Source organism: Ictidomys tridecemlineatus, chromosome 12 (genome assembly GCF_052094955.1).
Source record: "Ictidomys tridecemlineatus isolate mIctTri1 chromosome 12, mIctTri1.hap1, whole genome shotgun sequence".
Taxonomy (NCBI): Eukaryota; Metazoa; Chordata; class Mammalia; order Rodentia; family Sciuridae; genus Ictidomys; species Ictidomys tridecemlineatus.
The window spans coordinates 23,671,368-23,694,316 of NC_135488.1; the positions used below are offsets into that span (position 1 = coordinate 23,671,368).

Below are 22,949 nucleotides of genomic sequence, written 5' to 3' on the forward strand. Positions count from 1 at the left end.
AGTTGTCCTCATCCTCATGGTTGTCATTGACTTACAGCACTGTGTCTACATCCCAACTTAAGGGATGTGGAAAAAGACAATACCCAGGTCAAGTGGCTTGTGTTATTTCAAGATGACCCAGAAATACACATTCCATTGACCTGAATTTTCTGTGTGCCCACATGTAGCTGTAAGAGAACTATGAAATAGTCTTGATCTGAACATCCACGGACCCTATCAGAGATTCCTTTATAGTTGCTGCCTAACAATGGAAATAACACATGCTTCCTGTAGAGAATTTGGATAATACCAAATTGGAAAGAAAGAAGAAATAAAGATGATCTGCCATTAACTTTTCACTTCTCAGATAGTAATATCCATACATTTTTGTATGAATATTACAATTTTTTTCTTTCTAGAAAGAAAAACTCTTTCACATACATGTGCAATTCTCCTCATATGCATTGTAATTTTTGCCATTAAAGTATTAATATCTTTACTCATGAAATTCATTGACTTTAGAGAACTTCCTTTTAATGTCTAACACACGGAATGATCTTTCGTTAACATGAAATAAATAAATCTCACTATAGAGCATGTATTTTTTTTCTAGATTTTTACTACTATAAATAAATTGTCATATGTTCATATTTTGTGTTTCCTGGGGCAAGTTCATAGAAAAGGACTTATTTCCATATGGATTTTCAAAAAGTTATGCCTATTTTTACTTCCAACCTCAGCATTTGAGGTGACCTATTTAGAATTACTGAGAATATCTTTAACTAGGATTCTGCTAATCCGAGAAGTCATTGTTTTTATTTGAAATGCAATGGAGAACAAAAGCACTTTCATCCTTAAACATAGAAAAGCATGCATGATGAATGCCTTTCTAGCTAGAAAGCAGTTTTAAGAACATTTGATTTAATGGTTAAGTTTATGATTTGTTGCTACATTATTGGCCATGAATAGTTTTGATAATCATTTCCACATGATATTTTTCTTTTTATACATTGGATTTTTTTAACATATATGACTTTTTATTTTAAGTTTATCAACCCTTTCCTGATTTGTTTGTGGCAGTTTTTCTTTTAATTTTTTTTTTTTTTTGGTAGTGCTTGAAACCTGGACTTCATGCATGCTAGGCAAATCTTCTACCACTAAGCTGCACCCCAGCTCCTGTTTGTTTCTGTTCTTAAAACAGTTTGCTGTCTTCTGACATCTTAGTAGAAGATTGGGATTTTGTATTGCCACATCCATCAAAGGCCCCTCAGTTTCCACCATTGCTGTAATGCTCACACAGTTGTTTCCATCCTCAAATCGTGTGCATTTCCTGCTTTAGTGGCTCATTTTGGCTCTCTTTGGTTTTAATGCCATTGGCCTTATAATTTTTGAGTGTATTACCTTATTTAATTTATTTTGGCAGTGTAACAAATATTAATGTTTTCTGGAACACTTTTCCTCATAATTCTTTCAATATTTTTATTTTGGAGAAACACTTTATAATTATTTTCAGTTTTTCTAAGGAGAGTGATAAAATTTTGATTGACATTATAATGCATCCATATCACAGCTTGTAACTTACGTAATTATAAAAATATGATTTTAAATCTTCATAACTTATTCATGATAAAATAATATTCAATTTTTACTAAAACCTAATTGTATATTAAATATTATTACAGCATTATATTTTATGTTATACACTTATATTTATACTTAAATATAATGAGTTTACTTTCATACTATATTAGTATTATATTTTATATTTACACTAATATTATGCTAGTATTGTTTTACATTTTACTGATTTTTATATTGTAAGGTTCCTTCATTTTTAAAATAGCCAATCGTTTTCATTGAGTTAAGGTTTTATTTATGTCTGTTAGTAAAACTTTATTTTTTCTCTTCATAGAACATATTTTTTGTTAAGATTGTTTTTATTTTGTAATTTTGTACTATTGGTAAATGGTTCTCTCCTATTTATTTTATTACTATTTTTCCTGGTACATGAAAATGCTAGTAATTTTTTAAAATTATATTATTGGCTACCTAAATAAATCTTATGATACTTAAAATTATTTTGTTTGGTTTTCATGAGGTGTCTATATTTTAAGAATTACATAATTTGCAGTAATAGTGTTTTTGTCCACTTTTTACTTTTAAAGTTTGAATCAAGCCTTTTTTCTTTCAAGTGTGGCTCACCTTTACTTTTCTTTTCCTTTTTTTTCCCAGCATGGAAGAGTGTGAAGCTCTTTGCACCAGACTGGCCATCATGGTTAACGGTAGCTTCCAGTGTCTCGGCTCCCCTCAGCACATTAGGAATAGGTATGTGGAGCTTCTCTATTGTTTGATTCCTATCAATCAACAGCATGATGCAGTGTTATAACTGGAGATGCTTTAGAGATAGCTTGATCCAATTAATTACATCATGACATACAGGAAGAGGTGAAGGCATTGAGACATTTAAGGGTATGTTTAAAAAACACGATTAGTAAGTCAAAGGGATGTCAATTCCCAGATTCTTTCCCTAAGATAGTTTGCTTCCTTCTTGAGAAGGACTGTACCCTGATTGTGGTGGCATTGGTAGGGAAAGAGTATGGCTGGCAGGCCCAGATCAAGACAGGACAAGAAATGGCCTCCTAGTGTATGAAGTGCCTTATCCAGAGGTTGTGCTAATAATATAATTTTCCCAGCAGCAGTAAATCAGAGTCCTGATTTACCAAACACTATACTTTAAGAAAGAGTTTGTCAGCGTGAGAGGGTAAAAGACAGTTGCTGTGTTTTACTTTCATTTCGGATAATAAAAGACTAAAGATTTTTTTTTCCTATGCTCATGAATCCCTTAGATTTCTTCCTGGTTAATTATCTCTTCATGTCTTTTTTTTTCCATTTACTTTTTGGGAGTTTAATGATTTTGTTATAAGTTTCTATGACCATTTTTATTTCCTTGTATCTTTCTTTTTTTTTCCCCCAGAGTTTTCTGAATGATTTTCTAATTTCCTTCAGTTTGTTGTTTAACCTTAATTTTTCATACAGAGTAATTTGGTCATTTATGTTGATAAATCTCTCTTTTCATGTTCATTTAGTCAATGTTTTTAATGTTAGAACTCTTAAGTAGAGATCTGGTAAATAGCTGAAATTTAAATATTTTTATTTTATGGAGAAAATAGCAAATGCTTGGATAGAGGTGGTGTATTAGGAGGTAAACAGCACGTTTCTAGTGGCTTGGTGTTGGTCACTACTGGGTCAGTAAACCTCACTGATGCTTAGTGCTGTTTAGTGTTAAATGCTTGCCAGATGAATCTGCTAGAAACTATTCTCTGCTCACTTTAATAAGTATTATCAAAAGAAAAATAATACTTCACACTGTCTAACCTTTATGAATGTCTACATAAAGTTTTATAGTCCGTTCCTGATTATTGGGTGATTTATATTTGACTCTAGCTTCTTGCTTTCCATTAGGCATGGTAAAGTTGGCTACAGAAGCCTGCGGGATTAGATCATGGGAAGAGGATAATTCCCAGTGCTGATCTACAGGCTGGACAGTCTCTGTCCACTTCTGAGTTTTGATTCTGATAATGTGATCTGTAGGTTGAGGATGAATTATTATTGGGTATGAACTATATCTATATAAAGCAAGAACTCACATGGTGTTATTCACCGAAATACCAAACAAGATAGCTTTTAAAATGTCTTCTATTTTTTTTATTTTCCTACAACAAATAAGCCTGTCATAAATAAATATATGACTACATATGTTTCCATAATATTGAAATAAAAAGTAAGGGATGATTCCAGGGCATCTATATTTGGAATCATCCATGTTGTCCCCATTTCTCCTCTTCTAACATGAGGCATTCACATAGATAAGAGGAATCCCTCCCAACTCCCCTGCATTCCTTACTTCCATGAAAATTCACTGGGTTCCCATAGACCTTGAGGACCCTGTGTGAGACCTACTGCAGCTGTCAAGAGATAGATGCTTCCCTCCGATGTTGTCCCCAACTCTGCAAGGAGAAAACGGTCACCTTGGTGGTCTTGTACAAGTGGAGAAAGTTGATGACTTCCAGAATGTCCTGATGATGTCATTATTGAATGTGACCTTGAATAGTGATACTAGAAGTTCAGTGTAGATGGATATAGCGGGGATACTGGGTGCTGCGTGCTGAGGTAGCATGGGGATCCTACTGAAGGGACAAGGGCCTGAGTGTCCATCATATGACCCCATGGCTCCTTCTCCTCAACGGTAATATGGGTTGCCATGAGGACTAAGTGTGATTGGAAACACTGAGGATAGGGCAGGGGATGATTTAATATTATTGCATGTGATTTGAGTGAAAACAGCTCATCATCCCCATGGCCATTCCCAGGCACTTTCAGGGGGCAGAGGAAGTGGGGAGAGAGGCTGCTGATCAGTATGGAGGTTTGGGGAATAGTCCTTGTGAGAGAGAGTGAGAGCCAGCATCAAACCTATGGAAATACTCGTGAATAAGCAATGAATTTGCCCAGAGGGTCTGTGGAGATAAAGAAAGCCAGTGTTTGAGCAGGACAGTCCTAAGTTAGGATCGGGACTCGAGTGTTGAGCTTTTCCTCTGGAGAAAGGGGTGGTGGGCAGGGTCCTGGGCTGGACTGGGAGACAGTGCCTAAAGATTAGCTGTGGAAATCCAAGATGCAGGACTCAAAGGGTCAAGCAGAGGATAGTACTGGCCCTCAGGGGCCACATGCTCCCTATAAAGGGTAGGCGCAAAAAAAAAAAATCCTAAATGAGAGTCAAGTGGAATAAAAGCAGGAGAGAATGAGGGTTTAGCTTCCATATATACAGCTTTTCAACCACAAGCTGAGCTAGGCTTCATGGACAATGAGAACATATACTTGTATATGATTCTCAGCAAACCTGAGTGTGGCAACATCCCAGAGCCCTAGTAGCATCATGAGGCTCAACCTGATGCTATAGTTTACCTGTCCATAGGTTAGGAGAGGGAATGGGAAAGACTGTAGGGATGAGAAAACTGCAGTCTCTTAGAAATACAAAGTAAAGGAAAGAACATGGGTAGTTTTTAGGAACAGATACATAAAAAAAGAAAGGGGAATGGAGGTCAATGAAACTGCTCAAAGCAAAGAACTTGCCCTCCTCCTCTGGAACCTGAGTCTGTCCCTCCTCCCTGAATCTGGGGGCATAGGCAAGACCCATGTACCGCAGCATCCCTCTCCCTCAGTTTGAGGGGTGACACTGCCTTTCTTTCTCATGCTCAGTTGATGGTTTTGGTTGACCTCCTACACACAGTGTCCCCAAATTGTCCTAATTACTTCTCCTACTATGCTCATGTGATCTCTCAACCTGGGCCCTAACCACAACTCGACATGTACCACCATCAGAGGCATGGATGTTGTAGGGATACTGGGTTCCGTGAAGGACAGACACAAGCCCCAATCTCCTGCTCTTATCCGAACAACAAAACTCGGCCTGCTTGATGTCTGCATCTGCCTCCTCCCTACCCCTTCTGTTTTTATTTTTTTTTTATTTTATTTTATTTTTTTATTGATTGTTCAAAACATTACAGAGCTCAAGACATATCATCTTTCATACATTCGACTCAATTGGGTTTTGAACTCCCCAAATACATAATACAGACTCACTTCTGTTACATACTCACATTTTTACATAATGGCATATTAGTGACTGTTGTATTCTGCTACCTTTCCTATCCCCTACTATCCCCCCTCCCCTCCCCTCCCCTCCCATCTTCCCTCTCTACCTCCTCTGCTGTTGTTCAATTCTCTCCCCTTTTTTCCCCCCACCCCCTTGCCCCTCATAACCTCTTATAATTTTGTGTATCACTGAAGGTCTCCTACCATTTCCATATGTTTTCCCTTCTCTCTTCCTTTCTCTCCCCCCATTCGTCTTAGTTTACTGTTAGTCTTTTCCTCATGCTCTTCCTTCCTGTTCTATTCTTAGTGGCTCTCTTTATATCAAAGAAGACATTTGGTATTTGTTTTTTTAGGGCTTGGCTAGCTTCACTTAGCATAATCTGCTCTAATGCCATCCATTTCCCTGCAAATTCTATGATTTTGTCGTTTCTTAGTGCTGCATAATACTCCATTGTGTATAGCTGCCACAATTTTTTTATCCACTCATCTATTGAAGGGCATCTAGGTTGGTTCCACAGTCTAGCTATTGTGAATTGTGCTGCTATAATCATTGATGTGGCCGTATCCATATAGTGTGCTCTTTTAAGGTCCTCAGGGAATAGTCCAAGAAGGGCAATAGCTGGGTCAAATGGTGGATCCATTCCCAGCTTTCCCAGGAATCTCCATACTGCTTTCCAAATTGGCCTCACCATTTTGCAGTCCCACCAGCAGTGAACAAGTGTGCCTTTTTCCCCACATCCTCGCCAACACTTATTGTTGTTTGACTTCATAATGGCTGCCAATCTTACAGGAGTGAAATGGTATCTTAGGGTGGTTTTGATTTGCATTTCTCTGATTGCTAGAGGTGGTGAGCATTTTCTCATGTGCTTGTGGATTGATTGTATGTCCTCCTCTGAGAAGTGTCTATTCAGGTCCTTGGCCCATTTGTTGATTGGATTATTTGTTATCTTATTGTTTAATTTTTTGAGTTCTTTGTACATTCTGGATATTAGGGCTCTATCTGAGGTGTGAGGGGTAAAAATTTGTTCCCAGGATGTAGGCTCTCTATTTACCTCTTTTACTGTTTCTCTTGCTGAGAAAAAACTTTTTAGTTTAAGTAGGTCCCATTTGTTTATTCTTGTCATTAACTCTTGGGCTACGGGCGTTCTATTAAGGAATTTGGAGCCCGACCCCACAATATGTAGATCGTAGCCAACTTTTCCTTCTATCAGACGCAGTGTCTCTGTTTTTATATCTAGCTCCTTGATCCATTTTGAGTTAACTTTTGTGGCTGGCGAGAGAAAGGGATTCAATTTCATTTTGTTGCATATGGATTTCCAATTTTCCCAGCACAATTTGTTGAAGATGCTATCCTTCCTCCATTGCATGTTTTTAGCCCCTTTATCAAATATAAGATAGTTGTAACTTTGTGGATTAGTCTCTGTGTCCTCTATTCTGTACCATTGGTCCACCTGCCTGTTTTGGTACCAGTACCATGTTGTTTTTGTTACTATTGCTTTGTAGTACAGTTTGAGCTCTGGTATCGCTATACCTCCAGATTCACACTTCCTGCTTAGAATTGCTTTTGCTATTCTGGGTCTTTTGTTTTTCCATATGAATTTCATGATTGCTTTATCTATTTCTACAAGAAATGTCTTTGGGATTCTGATTGGCATCGCATTAAACCTGTAGAGAACTTTGGGTAATATCGCCATTTTGATGATGTTAGTTCTGCCTATCCATGAACAGGGTACATTTTTCCATCTTCTGAGATCTTCTTCTATCTCTCTCTTTAAGGTTCTGTAGTTTTCATTGTATAAATCTTTCACCTCTTTTGTTAGGTTGATTCCCAAGTATCTTATTTTCTTTGAGGATATTGTGAATGGAGTGGTTTTCCTTATTTCCATTTCAGAGGTTTTGTTGCTGATATACAGGAATGCCTTTGATTTGTGCGTGTTGATTTTATATCCTGCCACTTTGCTGAATTCATTTATTAACTCTAGTAGCTTCTTTGTAGATCCTTTTGGGTCTGTTAAGTAAATTATCATGTCATCTGCAAATAGCGATAATTTAATTTCTTCTTTTCCTATTTTTATGCCTTTAATTTCTTTTGTCTGTCTAATTGCTCTGGCTAGTACTTCGAGAACTAAATTGAATAGAAGTGGTGATAGAGGACATCCCTGTCTTGTTCCAGATTTTAGAGGGAATGCCTTCAGTTTTTCTCCGTTTAGGATGATGCTAGCCTGAGGTTTAGCATATATAGCTTTTACAATGTTGAGGTAAGTTCCTGATATCCCTAGTTTTTCTAATGTTTTGAACATAAAGGGATGTTGTATTTTGTCAAATGCTTTTTCTGCATCTATCGAGATGATCATATGGTTCTTGTCTTTGAGCCTATTGATGTGATGAATAGCATGTATTGATTTCCGTATATTGAACCAGCCTTGCATCCCAGGGATGAATCCTACTTGATCATGGTGCACAAGTTTTCTGATATGTTTTTGTATTCGATTTGCCAGAATTTTATTGAGAATTTTTCCATCCAAGTTCATTAGAGATATTGGTCTGTAGTTTTCTTTCTTTTAAGTGTCTTTGTCTGGTTTTGGGATCAGGGTGATGTTGGCCTCATAGAATGAATTTGGAAGAGCTCCTTCTTTTTCTATTTCTTGAAAAGTATTGGTATTAGTTCTTCTTTGAAGGTTTTGTAGAACTCCGCTGTATACCCATCAGGTCCAGGGCTTTTCTTGGTTGGTAGTCTTTTGATGGCTTCTTCTATTTCTTCCTTTGTTATTGGTCTGTTTAAATTGTGTGTGTCTTCCTGTCTCAATCTGGGCAAATCATATGCCTTAAGAAATTTATCGATATCCTCGCTATCTTCTATTTTATTAGAATATAGGGTTTCAAAATACTTTCTAATTATCTTCTGTATTTCTGTAGTGTCTGTTGTGATATTGCCTTTTTCATCCCGTATATTAGTAATTTGAGTTCTCTCTCTTCTTCTTTTTGTTAGCATAGCTAAGGGCTTGTCTATCTTATTTATTTTTTCAAAGAACCAACTTTTAGTTTTATCAATTTTTTCAATGGTTTTTTTTGTTTCAATTTCGTTTATTTCTGCTCTAATTTTAATTATTTCTTGTCTTTTACTACAATTGCTGTTGTTTTGTTCTTCCTTTTCTAGGTTTTTGAGGTGTAGTGTGAGTTCATTTATTTGTTGGTTTTTTCTTTTTTTGATGAAAGAACTCCAGGATATGAATTTCCCTCTTAAAACTGCTTTCATTGTGTCCCATAGATTCCGGTATGTTGTGTCTGTATTATCATTTGACTCTAAGAATTTTTTTATCTCTTCCTTTATGTCTTCTGTAACCCATTGATCATTCAATAACATATTGTTCATTTTCCATGTGGTGTAGGATTTTTCCTTCCTTTTTTTATCATTGATTTCCAATTTCATTCCATTATGGTCAGATATGGTGCATGGTATTATCTCCACACTTTTATATTTACTAAGATTTGCCTTATGGCATAATATATGGTCTATTTTTGAGTAGGATCCATGTGCTGCTGAGAAGAACGTGTATCCACTTGATGATGGTTGGTATATTCTATATATGTCAGTTAGGTCTAGGTTATTGATTGTGCTGTTGAGTTCTATAGTTTCTTTATTCAGTTTTTGTCTAGAGGATCTGTCTAATGGCGAAAGCGGTGTGTTGAAGTCACCCGTAATTATTGTGTTATGGTCTATTTGACTCTTGAACTTGAGGAGAGTTTGTTTTATGTAGATTGCAGCTCCATTGTTTGGTGCATACAAATTGATAATTGTTATGTCTTGTTGGTGGATGGTCCCTTTTAACAGTATATAGTGTCCTTCTTTATCCTTCTTAATTAACTTAGGTTTGAAGTTGATTTTATTTGATATGAGTATGGCCACTCCTGCTTGCTTCCGAGGGCCATGTGAGTGGTATGATTTATCCCAACCTTTTACCTTCAGCCTGTGTATGTCTTTTCCTATCATATGAGTCTCCTGAAGGCAGCATATTGTTGGATTTGATTTTTTGATCCAGGTTGCTAGCCTATGTCTCTTGATTGGTGAGTTTAGGCCATTAACATTTAAAGTTACAATTGAGATATGATTTGTACTTCCAGTCATGCTTCTTTATTTATTTATTTTAGTTTGGCTAGTTTACTTTTTTGGTTATTTTCCTCCTCCTTTACTGAGATACCTCTTGTTGTTAGTTTTGGGCACTATTTTTCAATTCCTCTTCTTGTAGTATATTGCTCAGAATGCTTTGCAGTGCTGGTTTTCTTGCTGCAAATTCTTTTAGCTTTTGTTTATCGTGAAAGATTTTAATTTCGTTGTCAAATCTGAAGCTCAATTTTGCTGGATACAGTATTCTTGGTTGAAATCCATTATTTTTCAGCGTTTGAAATACATTGTTCCAGGATCTTCTCGCTTTCAAAGTCTGTGCTGAGAAATCATCGTTAACCTAATTGGTTTACCCCTGAATGTAATCTGTCTCTTTTCTCTGGTAGCTTTTAATATTCTCTCCTTGTCCTGTATGTTGGCTATCTTCATAATTATGTGTCTTGGAGTTGGTCTATTATAGTTTTGAATGTTTGGGGTCCTGTAGGCTTCCAGGATTTGGCAATCCATTCCATCTTTCATCTCTGGGAAGTTTTCTACAATTATTTCATTTAATATGCTGTCCATTCCTTTGGTTTGAATCTCTGTGCCTTCTTCTATCCCGATGACTCTCAAATTTGGTTTTTTAATGACATCCCATATCTCTTGAATAGATTTCTCATGGGATTTAAGCATCTTTTCTGTGTTGACTATACTCTTTTCAAGTTGATAAACCTTGTCTTCATTATCTGATGTTCTGACTTCTACTTGATCAAGTCTATTTGTAATATTCTCGTTTGAGTTTTTAATTTGGTTTATAGTTTCCTGCAATTCTAGGATTATAGTTTGATTCCTTTTTAAGATCTCTATCTCCTGGTAGAGCTCGTTCTTTGCCATTTGAATTTGTTTGTTTAATTCATTTTCAAAATATATTTTTATTGCTTGGACTTGCTGTCTCATGTCTTCTCTAATATTCCTTTCCATTTGAGTTAGGTATGCCTTGAGTTCTTTCCCTATCCCTGCTTCTGATGTTTCTATGTCCTCTTGTAGAATTAAGTTGTCTTGCATTGTTTGTACTCCTTTTTTCCCTTGTTTTCTCATGTTGTCCCCGTTGCTTTCCAGCTCTATTTGATTGTCGTGTTTCTACTCTCTTCTATAGATTTGTTTTGGTTCTGTATTACTCTGATGCCTCTCCTTAGTGTTGTTAAACTATGCCTGCTGACGTGGGTTCCACTGTGAAGGAAGATCCGACGTCCGAGCTCCAGTGACGACACTACTTTGCTATGACCGGCCCCAGTTCCTTGCCTGGGTGTCCTGATGAGGTGGTGTGACTGGACTGTCTCTGTTTGATTTCAGCTCCCAGTCGCGGCAGGCAGGCGGTCTCTAGCCGCCCAGTATCACAGGCCGCGGGCGGGTGATTGGTCACCTGCGGCCGGGTGTTCTCCTACCGCCCAATTATGCGGGCAGTGGGTGAAATGTCGCCAGCGGGCCTGCAATTTCCAGCTGCCCAGTCTCGAGGGCCTTGCCTCTAGCCTCCTGGTTTCTCCTGCTAGCCTTCTGTAGCCGCAGGGCAGGCTGCCCGAATCAGTGGGCCTGGATCTCCGGGGTCCCACAGTTGGCAATTGGGATCCCAGGCACTCTGTCCTTTGGTTTTTCCTGCTTGCCCCACCCCCAGCGCTAGCTAGACAGGTTTCCTTTTGGCTGCAGATGGGTAGGGGGGGTTGCAGGTCAGGTGCCTCTAGTTCCCCCCTAGTCTTTATGCAGGCTCACTCTGATTCTCCCTCCCCCAGCAAGCCTAGGAGAGATTTTATGCGAGTTCCCGATGTATGGGGGATGGGCTGAGTGCCACACACCTGATTTGTTGTTGAGATCTGTCAGAGAATGGCGGTGGATAGTTCAGCTGTTCAAGATGCTGACTGCTGATTCCCTTGGTGGAGTGTCCGCTGTGGGGGATGGGACTGTACCGCTTCCTTCCCCGTCTAAACTCCCGTACTCAGCCCGGGGGTCAGTGCGGGCTTGGCTGGTGGGATTCCACCTGATCGCAGCCGAGCCTCTCCCTGCTTGCTAATTAATGGCTTCCCTGGGGCGCCACGCCTTCTGTAGCCGCAGGGCAGGCCGCACGAATCAGTGGGCCTGGATCTCCGGGGTCCCACAGTTGGCAATTGGGATCCCAGGCACTCTGTCCTTTACCCCTTCTGTTTTTAAATACAGTGTATTGATGGAAAATAAAATATAGAATAAAGGCTCACAGACCAGGAGACACCACCATTACGAAGACGGTTTGTTACTCACAGTTGTCAACACAAGGGATGTGCTACACAGGGCCACATGGGGGAGCATAGGAGTTAGTCCATGGGCAGAGGGAGTAGGAAGAAAACGCGGACCAGAGTTTTCATTGTGCTTCTACAGCAAACAGATGAGACAACACAACCAGGCCTAGGTTTGCCTAGTTTGACTAACGTTGGCAGGACCCGAGGCATAGGGGCTATATGTAGTCATGTGGCAGCTGGCCCTAAAGTGAATAAGATGGATAATGGCCCAGGTGGATAAGTGAATAAGGTGGATAATGGACCAGAGTGTGAGCCACCAGGAGAGAAGGTGGTGGTATGGTGTGGGTTTTAAATCTGCTGATCTATATTTGAAAAATGTGGTTTTGGTGGACTTTTATTCCAACTGTAGAAATTGATTCTTCCACCAATCCCTTCCCTGGAAGGGAAGTCACTCCAGAATCAGTAAAGCCCTGCAGATCAGAGCATCAGAAAATATGGCTAACATGTCCACTGAGCAGACTCAGCCAGGCTGAACTGAGGTGTGGATATGGGACCATCACATTCTCCTGGCCCATTTTACAGAGGAAAGTAGGGAGTTCAGACTTTACTGCAGGTCCTAGAGCCTCCCTTCTTCTTCTTTGGTATAGTTTTTTGTTCTTTCTGATAACATTTTCAATAGCTTACTTTAGTTCTATTATCCGTATCATAAGGTTTTAAGCATTTTTGAGATTGTGGAGTCATATTAAAAAAGTCTCTGGACTCCAATCTATACACCTAAGGTTCCATGTGACCAGTTTTAACTCAATGATTCATGGCAAAGGGTCTCAGAGAAATGATTGCAGTAGAGAACTACCTCGGTCGAGCATCTCTGTTAAGGTCGAGTTGTTACTTTCACTCTGAAGTTTCTTGACCAAATTGTAACTTAGAAAAAGTGATGAACATGAGGTGTTAAGTGGAATTGAGGCTGTTTGCTTCTGATATCTAATCATTTCTTTTTTTTTTTAAAGAGAGAGAGATGAAATGTGAGAGAAAGAGACAGAGAGAATTTTTAAATATTTATTTTGTAGTTTTCGGTGGACACAACATTTTTGTTTGTATATGGTGCTGAGGATCAAACCTGGGCCACACGCATGCCAAGCCAGCGCGCTACCACTTGAGCCACATCCCTAGCCCATCATTTCTTTAACAAACATGTATTGAGAGCCAAAAAAGGGGTCTAGAGATAGGCCTGCTATATATAATTTGTATCCACTCGGTTCTCACACTTCATGGAGTAAGACCTGCACATACTGGTGACATCACAAGAGTGAATAGGGTAGGCATCATAAAAAAAGGATTTCTGAAGAGGAGACCACCTTTTTCTAACTTTGAGGAAATAGGGATGTCTCGTAGACCTTGAAGTACAGATAAAATTTGTTTAAAAGGAGATTAAATCCTAGGTGAGTACCAAATCATAATGAGATCAAGCAAGGACAAACATATGAGTCAAAGCAGAATTTAGATATCAACATTGAAATTGAAGGAAATCTTCAGGCCACGTAAAATAAGGATGGCTATATTAAATATTTCTTGAGCTGCACTAGGCTTTGTGGTCTTAACATGGGTTTCTCAAACTTGGCATTATTTTTACTGTGAGTCAGATAATTCTTGGTTGTGGGAAGCTGCTCTGTGCATGTAGCATGTATATAGCAGCATCCCTGGCCTGTGTAGTAGTACCCACCTCCCCAGTTGTGACAAGTAAAAATGTCTCCAGACATTGGCAAGTGTCTTTTGGAGAGCAGATTGTCCAGGTACTTTTTTCCATGCCCTTGGGGAGTTTACAGGTTGGTGGACATTCCAGGATAAGGACTTAGATTCTCAAAGGTAGAGCTGGCGATGGTTCCTGACCTTTCTGGGACTGGATCTTCTGAAAGTTAGGAAAACAGGGTCATGGATAGTCAGAAGGCAATGCACACTGGGCTTTTTCTTCCTGTCAGTTGATCTGCTGGGCTCTGGGACAACTGCATTTTGCAGAGACCGCAGGGTCCATATGAAAGGGTGCCCTCCTCTCTCAGCCTCAGTGTGGTCCTTTTTTTACAATCTAAGGAGTTATACCTGAGAACCAAAGGACATGACAGGGGCTAGAAACTCTCCAGGTGAGGGTCCTTTGGAGGTTCTTCCTAGGCTCCTCTAGACACAGCTTCTTCTCTCCACCTTGGGTCTGTTCTCCTTTGCACTTTGTGTTGACAGCCTCATCACCAACGGCTGCTCAACATTCCCACACAGATACCCAGTACTCGATAGATATTCCTACCCCAGAGTCCCATAATGATCCTCACTTCCTCCTTGAGACTTCTTTGGCCTTTCCTAGGATTCAACATTTTCTTCCCTTTGCTTGTGTTAATCTCCTTTCTTCATTGGTGTGTGACTGCACTCTGCCTTCCAGACTATGTTTGTAGAATTTTAATTTCCACGGATCTGCCTTGTTCCAATTTAATGTTAAGCTCCTGAAGAGAATAGGCTTTGTCTTCTGTATGTCCCACTATTTCCTTGTGCTTGTACAGCTGGATGATTTCAGACACAATTAGCAGGCAGGGACAGCCAGTGCTGGAGGAATCCCCAAGAGAACCACACCAAAGAGAAGCTCTATGGTTCCCAAATGTTGACATTTTGGTTCACCAGCAGGTTTAATACCATAGACTCTAAATTTCCTCACTGCCTCATTAATTAAATTGGTGGTGTACTTTATTCTCAAGTTCTAGGCCTTCTTACTATAATTATTAAGGCATCTTATGTGATACTTCTACATACATAAAAATGTTTACCTTTAGAGTTACCTTCAAAAAGATCTTTTTAAAATGTTGTTTGGGCTTACGAGCAGAGACCCAAGTTCAAGGTGCAGAGCCACGTCTACACCTTATTAATTCAATGAAAGGAGACGACAGTAGATTTCTGCTGGTGGTATTTACTTCAAAGGGTTGTCCTGACTGTACTTTGGGACCTTTTCCTGTGTTCCTAGCTTTCATCAGCACCAGCTGTCCCCAATACTTAGTTTAGTGCAGATGGTAGGATGTGTCCAAAAAGGTAATGCTTTTCAAGAAAGACAGACATGGTGCGGAATTTCAGAGGCGAGTCCTCATAGAGGGAAGTGGCATTTACTCCCTGCCTCTTGGCCTCCTGCTGCTGCCTCCTATCTCCCACACCTGTGACCTTCTGGCCTCTGCCAAACCTGGAGAGGTTGTGAGTCCCTCCCTGGCCCTAGTCCAGCTGCATACCTCTGGCCACTCTTGTGAGGTCTTCACAGAGCACTCTTCAGAGGTGCTCTCCAGCCTCCCCTCTTCTTTCCGTGCCCAAACACACCCCACAAGCTTTTCCGCTCTTTTCTTTACCGCTCCTGATCCGTCCTCTGCTTCCCACTCCTAGCTTTAGATTTCCTAGCTCCATCTCGCCTCCTGAGCTAGACATGTGCCCTGTTTTCATCTTGGAACAGATGTTAGAATGCCACAAGACAGCCTTCCTTCAGACTCGAGAAACCCTGGGGGAAATTTCTTTCTCCCCCTTTGGCCTTTTCTTCTTGGTGACTCACAGAGAAAAAGTTACATCTTGTGAAATCCATAGAGATCATCCCTGAGCCTTGACCAGGGCCCTTCTCTTGTGCCACTTTTTTTTTCTTTCTTTCTTCTTGCTTCCCTAACCTAGAAAATGTCTCCCTTTCCCAGTTGTCTTGGACCTCATGGAATATCTGGCTGTCACTTAAGAACTATCGACTCTCTTCCATAATGCACTAAGCACAATGTACCCTATGACTTAGCATGCTGGTAAAAAATACCATTAACTAACACTGGACAGTACTTGCCATCTGCCAGCTCTAAGTGCTTTATACGTATCAATGAATTGATTCCTTGTGTGATCCTATGAAGTAACTATTATTGACTCTCGGTTTGTAGATGTCGAGAATGAGTCACAGAAAGGTTGGGCGTCTTTCCCGGAGTCATCAGCTACCAAGCGCAGGCTCTGGAATTTGAAGACCAGCACTAGTACTCTGGCTCAGTTTTCTCTCATAATTATCCTCATCCTGAAAGATCTGAGTTTCAGTGACTCCAGAGCCCATAGGCCCAGCCTCATCCTGCCTCCGTGCCAGGGGAGCCATGTCGGGATGGCCTCACATAAACTCTGTTTGCTGTGCCTTCAGTTACAGCCACACCGACCTCTTCCTCTTATTGACCTTCTCTTTGAAAGGGTTTCTGCACCTTCTCCACTTCTTATCAAGACTATCCCTTTATTCATTTAATACATAGTTTCTAATTTCCTGGGCAGAGAGAAGCTCTGGATAAGCTAGCTCCTTGATATGATCTCAAAAATTTTCTAGTTATTACCATCCTTTTCTTCCTTTTTTCTTCTCTCTGAGAAAGAAATTTGACTGTATATCATCATGTGTATTCCTTTACCTGTTTGAGAGACCTTCCATTCTGAGACCTAGAAAGCAGTGGTTTTCTTCTTTCTCTTCTTTATCTGTGAACATTTATTCTAAGTCCTGAGCTATATTTACCTACCAATGAAAGAGCGTCAGTTATACTTATTTAAGTGTATTCACTGACTGAACCATGTTCATATTTTATGTGTAAAGGAATCGAGAGGCAACTGATTATTAGTGTTGGCTCAGTGACTCTAGTTTCTACAATTAGAAACTGCTGCTGTTGATCCACCCCTCATGTCTATGTTTAGGCAACAAACACAGAGCAGAGAAAAGCCAAAGTATCCAAATAAGTGTCCTCTCTTAAATTAACATTTATTTGGTCATGTTCTACACAGCAATTTGGACTTATATTTCATTGGTCCCATGGCTATTTGGAAGTCAAAGAAAGCTAGCCTCAATCTGGGCTCTTTGCAATTTAAACATTAAGATTAGGTTTCTGTTATTTAGAAAGATGGGGAATGGATGTGGAATGGGCCTCCTGCAGTGTGGCTCATTCTTTTGACGACTTCCATTTTAGATGAGTGATTTTTTTTTTTTTTGATTAGGGACTTAAACTCACTTTACTGATGATGGGCAATTTGATTGGGCAGTCTAAGCTCCAGAGACTCTAACGCTTCCATTTGAAGAAAGTCGTATGATATGGAATAGCCCTCTGTGTAACAGATTCGTAGTGTATGCTCAAGCACATGATTGTGTGTGTGTGTGTGTGTGTGTGTGTGTGTGTGTGTGTGTGTGTGTTCGTGTGGAGAGATTTATTGAAAGAGAGGTGGAGTGAACCACCAGCTACCTATAACCAACCAATCTCTTTTGGATACTGTTATTTTGTCCCAGGTAACTAGGGTATGTTCCCAAATCCTTTGCTATTGTACCTCAAGGGTGTCCTGGGATCCCTGGGAGCCTCCTTCTGGCTGTGGTACCTTCAGTCAACCTCGAGGGAGCCAATAACAGCTGTGCTGCACTATTAGCTTCCTGGCTCTTGGCACTGAGGTAAGGAAGAGGTGTACATCTGAAGTCAAAACAGTCCTCACAGGGAGGGAACATAAGCATGTTCCAGAAGCACATACCTTACAACTTGAAGGAGACCAGGCCAATTTCTGATTGGGGAGAAAGAATGAGAGCTGTTTCTTTATAAGCAAATGGAAGCTTTTGATGTTTTAAAGAAAATCGTTAAGAGTGTTTTCATTTTACTGAGTTGTCAAACATGAAAAGTATAAGTTAAATTAGGAATAAAAATGGAATAAATTTCAAAAGGTACCATCATAGATATGTTATTTGGCCACTTAACTTAAAATATAGAATCACCTGGAAGGAGTTTTGATGAATTTTCTTCTAAAAAAAAAATGGAAGCATAATGATGTTTGAGCTTACCAGTCACAATTGTCTGAGTAGTTGCAAATTAATATGTCACCTTATGTGACACCTTATGTGTCACCATATGCTTCATTGTGGTGACTTTAATTTAATACTTCTATAAAACATCATTATAGACATAAAAGCTTAGATTAAGGTTACATCACCGAATAATAAACTGGCTCATTTAAAAAGGGAACAGATAATTTGATATGTTTACGTCATTTTCACAAATGGGGGAGGAAGCTTGAACATGGGCACATGTAATGATTTCTGCCATGATTTGGAACTAGGGAATGATGTGCTACCACATTATATGAGTGATATTTTTCTGCATTTTACTTTGTTTTAAAGCATCATATAATTCAATTGCTACCACTAACCCTGAATTAATTCTCTTTACTACAAGTAGTTTTATTGAGAGGCAGAGACGTTAGCTCAGCTCCATATCCCCGGCAAGTTTTCACTCTGACTGATGTGCGTAATACATCATCTGATTTGTTTTCACAACATCACGTTGCATGAACAAAATTAATGTTGTTCTAACATAATTACCTGGGAAGAGATCTTGGTTCTCTTGCTCTTCTCATGCTGGGTATTTCAGTTGGATGCTTCCAGTCTTGGAAATTCAGATCACGAGCAAAGTGATCCAGAGCTGTCACTGTACCAAAGGGAAGCACTCTGCTTTCGTTACTAGTATTTTCCATTAACAATAAGCAGACTGCTTCTCACCCACAATGATGATGGGGAAAAAAAAGTGGTGGAGACCACTTCCATTATAAATGAATGAATTTTTTTTATTAGGTACTTAAACTCACAATGGCTCCTGTGCATTCACACATGTTTATTAGAGTCCCTTCTTAGAGATGACAAAGATGTGATTCCTGATCTCAAAATAGTTCATAGTGCAGTGCCATACTGACACACATCCATGAATAAAGGCAGTATGGTGATAATTGTTCTAAGATGCTAGTGATCTTAACGCTGTGTGATGTGCCTCGATTTAAATCAGCAAATTCTACTGAATGCACAGTGACAGTGCTGAATGCAAAATGGTGAATAAGACAACTGCTCTATTACATAAGAAAAAGCAGAACTGCTATTTGAGAAGGCTTTAAATATATGAGGTAAGAAATAGAAAAGGAAAAAATGCATACTCAGCATTCTAGGGGAAGGTTTGGCATGGGTGGCTTCATGGTCAATGAGTCATTTAAACCAAGAATGCACGTACGTCCACTGTGGATGTATTTGTATTGGGGTTCTCTAGAGCAACAGAACTAACAATGTGTGTGCGTGTGTGTATTGTTATAGTTTATTTATGAGATTGGCTCACATGACCAAAAGCTGGATAGTTCCCCATTAGCCATCTGCAGGCTGGAGAACTGGAGGAACCAGTAGCTACTCAGTCCCAAGAAGCTGGAGCCTCAGAACCAGAGGTACCAGTGATATGGCCCCAGTATAGAATCAAAGGCTGGGAAATTCTGTAGAGAGCTGTTGGTCAGAGTCCACTTTGGAAGAGTGGAGGAGCTGGAGTCTGATGTCCTCAGGTGATGACAGCAACAATTGAAACACCTACTCCAGAGCAATCAAGCATGCTTCTACATCACCTTCTGTGTTTTTCTGCCTTTGTGTTCCATATAGACCCCCACCTATTGGACCATGCTACCTACATTTAGGATGGGTCTCTCCTGCAGTTTGCTGTGCCACATGCCAGTCATTCCTAGAAACATCCATATGATAAATCCAAGAACCTCTAATGTTAGACATCTCTTAATTCAACCAAGCTACAGTTCATATCAACCATTATAGCATTAGAGAGAGAATACGGGGAAAAAAAAGTGTAAGTTACGTTAGGAATGGCTTGACTGCAAATGGAACAGAGGTCAAATATGGAGGCATTCATTTCAGGATAATTTTTGGATCAACTCACCAAAATGGGAGATTGTAATTCTAGGATACAAAACTGCTGCAGTCCGGCTGCAACAAAATAACCGGGGGGTGATGAGGAACTTGTGTACATTGATACAGCAGGAGTGGGAGCCGTTTATTGTAGGACAGGAGGAATATATATACATTCCACACAGCTTATCTTAATTAACATAAACTAGGTATAGCAGTCAACCAATAAGGAGTCTCCACACTTAATGGCTCCTGGCGTTACTTCACAAACCACTCCCTCTGGCAAAATGCCAAGCGCCATCCTGACTTGTTTATAGACTCTAACACAAAACTGAGAGAATAAGAGGAAGCAAGAAGAGAAAGGGTAGCCTTTTTAACTACTATTTTTACTTTAGAGCTCTAGCTGAAAGTTAAATAAGATAAAGTCACCTGCTGACAGGTCACACGGAGAAGCAGGCATTGGTATAAGGGGCATTGCAGAAAAAAAATAAGAGGACTTTACAACTGATTGTTCTGGGGCTAGGAAAGAAGCAGCCTTTGGTTTGGGAGGCAGGAGAGAAAACCCAAAGGTGGGGTCATTGTTGCCTCTTGTTGACACAGGGATGGAGTAGCTACAGCCATCACAGCTTTGAACTAATGTTTAGCAATGCTGAAATCAGGTGAATGGAACTCAGATCCATGCCACTGCATTTATTTTAATCATACTTAGACCATTCACCAAATGCCTTAAATGCAGTATCACATTCAGTCCTCATAACATAACTCTCATTTTATCCACTCTCCCATGGAGAAACCAAGACCTAACAAAGTTAGGCAGTTGGTCCCCAAATACAGAGTTATTGAAAGAAGCAGTTTAAAACTTGATTTCTTAGTCTTTGCATACCACTGTTGCAGTCTCAAATGGCTTTACCTCTGCTGATTGAAGAGCAGAGCTTCTGGTGATGGATCCTTATATGATGAAAGTCACAAGGTTTTCATGCTGAATTTGCTTCCTGTTGTGTTTACTGAAAAGAACAGGTCATCATCTTTCAAATACAGGCAGACTCCTCTTTGAAAGTCAGTACGATTTGATGAACTAAAAGAGACTAAAAGTCAGAACCTCACTCACTACCTGTATGACTTTGAAAAAGTTAACATCTCTGAGGGTGAGTTTGTTTTTTTCTTCAATGGGAACAATAGCACAATGTTTCATAGTATTTTGAAGAGAAAGGGAGAATATACCAGTCTTGTTCCCAAACTGACAGGGCTGGGCTTTTTCTTTCCTTTTCTGTAAGTTCTTTCCTAAGAGAAATGCTGTCTCATTCCCTCAGCTCTGTGCTAAACTCTCACCCTTCCAGAAGTCTCCAGCATCCATTCTTCCCTTTTCTAGAAGCAAAAGAACCAGATGTTAGCTGGAAACTTGCGTGCCTGGAAATCATGCTGCATTTCCCAGCCTTCCTCACAGCTTCCTGGGGCCAAAGAGATAATAAGAAGGAAAGCTGTCTGCTCCTGGAAGGACATGAATTTAAAGGGAGGATCACACTTTTTTTTTTCCTGCCCTTCCTTCTTCCTTCTCACTTGAATGCACATGTGTAGATTATAGAGCTGAGGCAGTCTGACTCTGACTCTGGATGTTAAATTTACTAACAAGCCTGCTATTTTGGCTTCTCTGTCACTCATTCATGAATCTAAACCCACTGAGCTCTCTCTCACATGCTAAATATGAAGTTCATTTGTTAACCTGTTATTCTCTTCCCAAAGGGATTCAATAGACTAGAAAGTGGTTGAAGGTGGGCTTATGTTTTTTTTTTTTTACTTCTGTGTCACTAACATTTAGGGAAGTACCTGGTATATCACACATACTCCAAGTACTTGTTGAGTGACTGCTTAACATGAATGATGACTGTCACATTCCTAGCACATGACAGGCATTTGCTTGGTGACAATTCCTGCCAGGTTGCTATGGCTAGAGTGTAAAAGAGCAATAGGACTTGGCTACAGGGAGTATTTGGGATCTGTCCAGCTTGGTAAACATCTACTTCTACTAGCCATAATTGACCCCTTCAGTAAGGACTTCTATTCATTTATCTCTAGACAGGATGGAGACTGCTTTCTCTCCAAATAGTCTGCATTATTCACTGTTATTTGCTGCTTTTAGAAGCAGGGCTCTCTGTCTTTCTATATGCAGCATCTCCATTAACAGAAACTATCAGGTGTGTGATTCAGGCCTAATTGCTGCCATGGCCTTGGCAATATTTTGCTGCCACCTTCTCTGTTGGGAAAGCCAGATTCTGCATGGATGCACCCTGGCCTGCCAGGAATTAATGTGCAACACAGACAGCAAAATGTGCAGTCTGACACTCAACTGTACCCTACAGGATTATGATTTCTGATAAAATCTAAGCACAGAAAAACTCAACAGAATAAATGGATTCCTATTAGGTCACACATGCATTTCAGGTTTAAAATGAATCAGAGTTGGGATCTGGGAGATGTTACTTTGGATACAGACAATCAAGGCTATAATTTATATGTGTGAAAATGCATGGGTCCTCGACATTTCTTTGTTTCTTAGTTTAAAAACATTTCACCAGTTTTTTGTTTCATTTTAATGAAGTCATAAAAAATATCCAACCTGTGCATCCTCTAGAATTTGTTACAAAAATGTTGCAAAGTTCATAATTTACCCTCAAGCACAGCAGGTTTTCTGAAGATTAGCTGGCCCAGGCTAGGCATGGCTGGACTGTGGCTCTGCAGCCTTCTCTTATTCTCCTTCTGGGATCAGGGTCTGCAAGACTGAGGCACAAGAATTAACAGGCTAAGGGGCATAAGTGTGGTTCATGCGGCTAGTGACATCGTACCTGCTCATATCCCTTCAGCCATATCATGTCATGGCTAGCCCTCCCAAGAAGAGTAGGTAGGGGGGCATATCCAAGTGGAAAAGCCCCCCATGGTTACATGTGAAGGGCATGGGTGTCAGAAGCAGTAAAGACTTAGGACCATATTTACAACCTACCAATCTCCAAAAATTTTATAATCTATTTTTAAAAATCTTGGACGTGTTCTTTGTTTTTAATAGCTTTATTGTGATGTATTTCATAGGTTGTGTAATTCGTCTATGTAAAGTATATACTTTTGTGGTTTTTAATATATTGACAAATATGTACATCTGCCCCTAAAGTCAATTTTATAACATTTTCACTACGTTAAAAGCAAATGCTGTCTCTTTGGCTCTGATTCTTCTGTTTTCCCATTTCCTTCAGCTCCA

At 39.7% G+C, this 22,949-nt stretch overlaps 1 pseudogene; it reads left to right on the plus strand.

The window, feature by feature from the left end:
- LOC144368925 (ATP-binding cassette sub-family A member 13-like) overlaps window positions 1-22,949 on the plus strand; it is a 398,370-nt pseudogene that overhangs the window by 360,849 nt on the left and 14,572 nt on the right.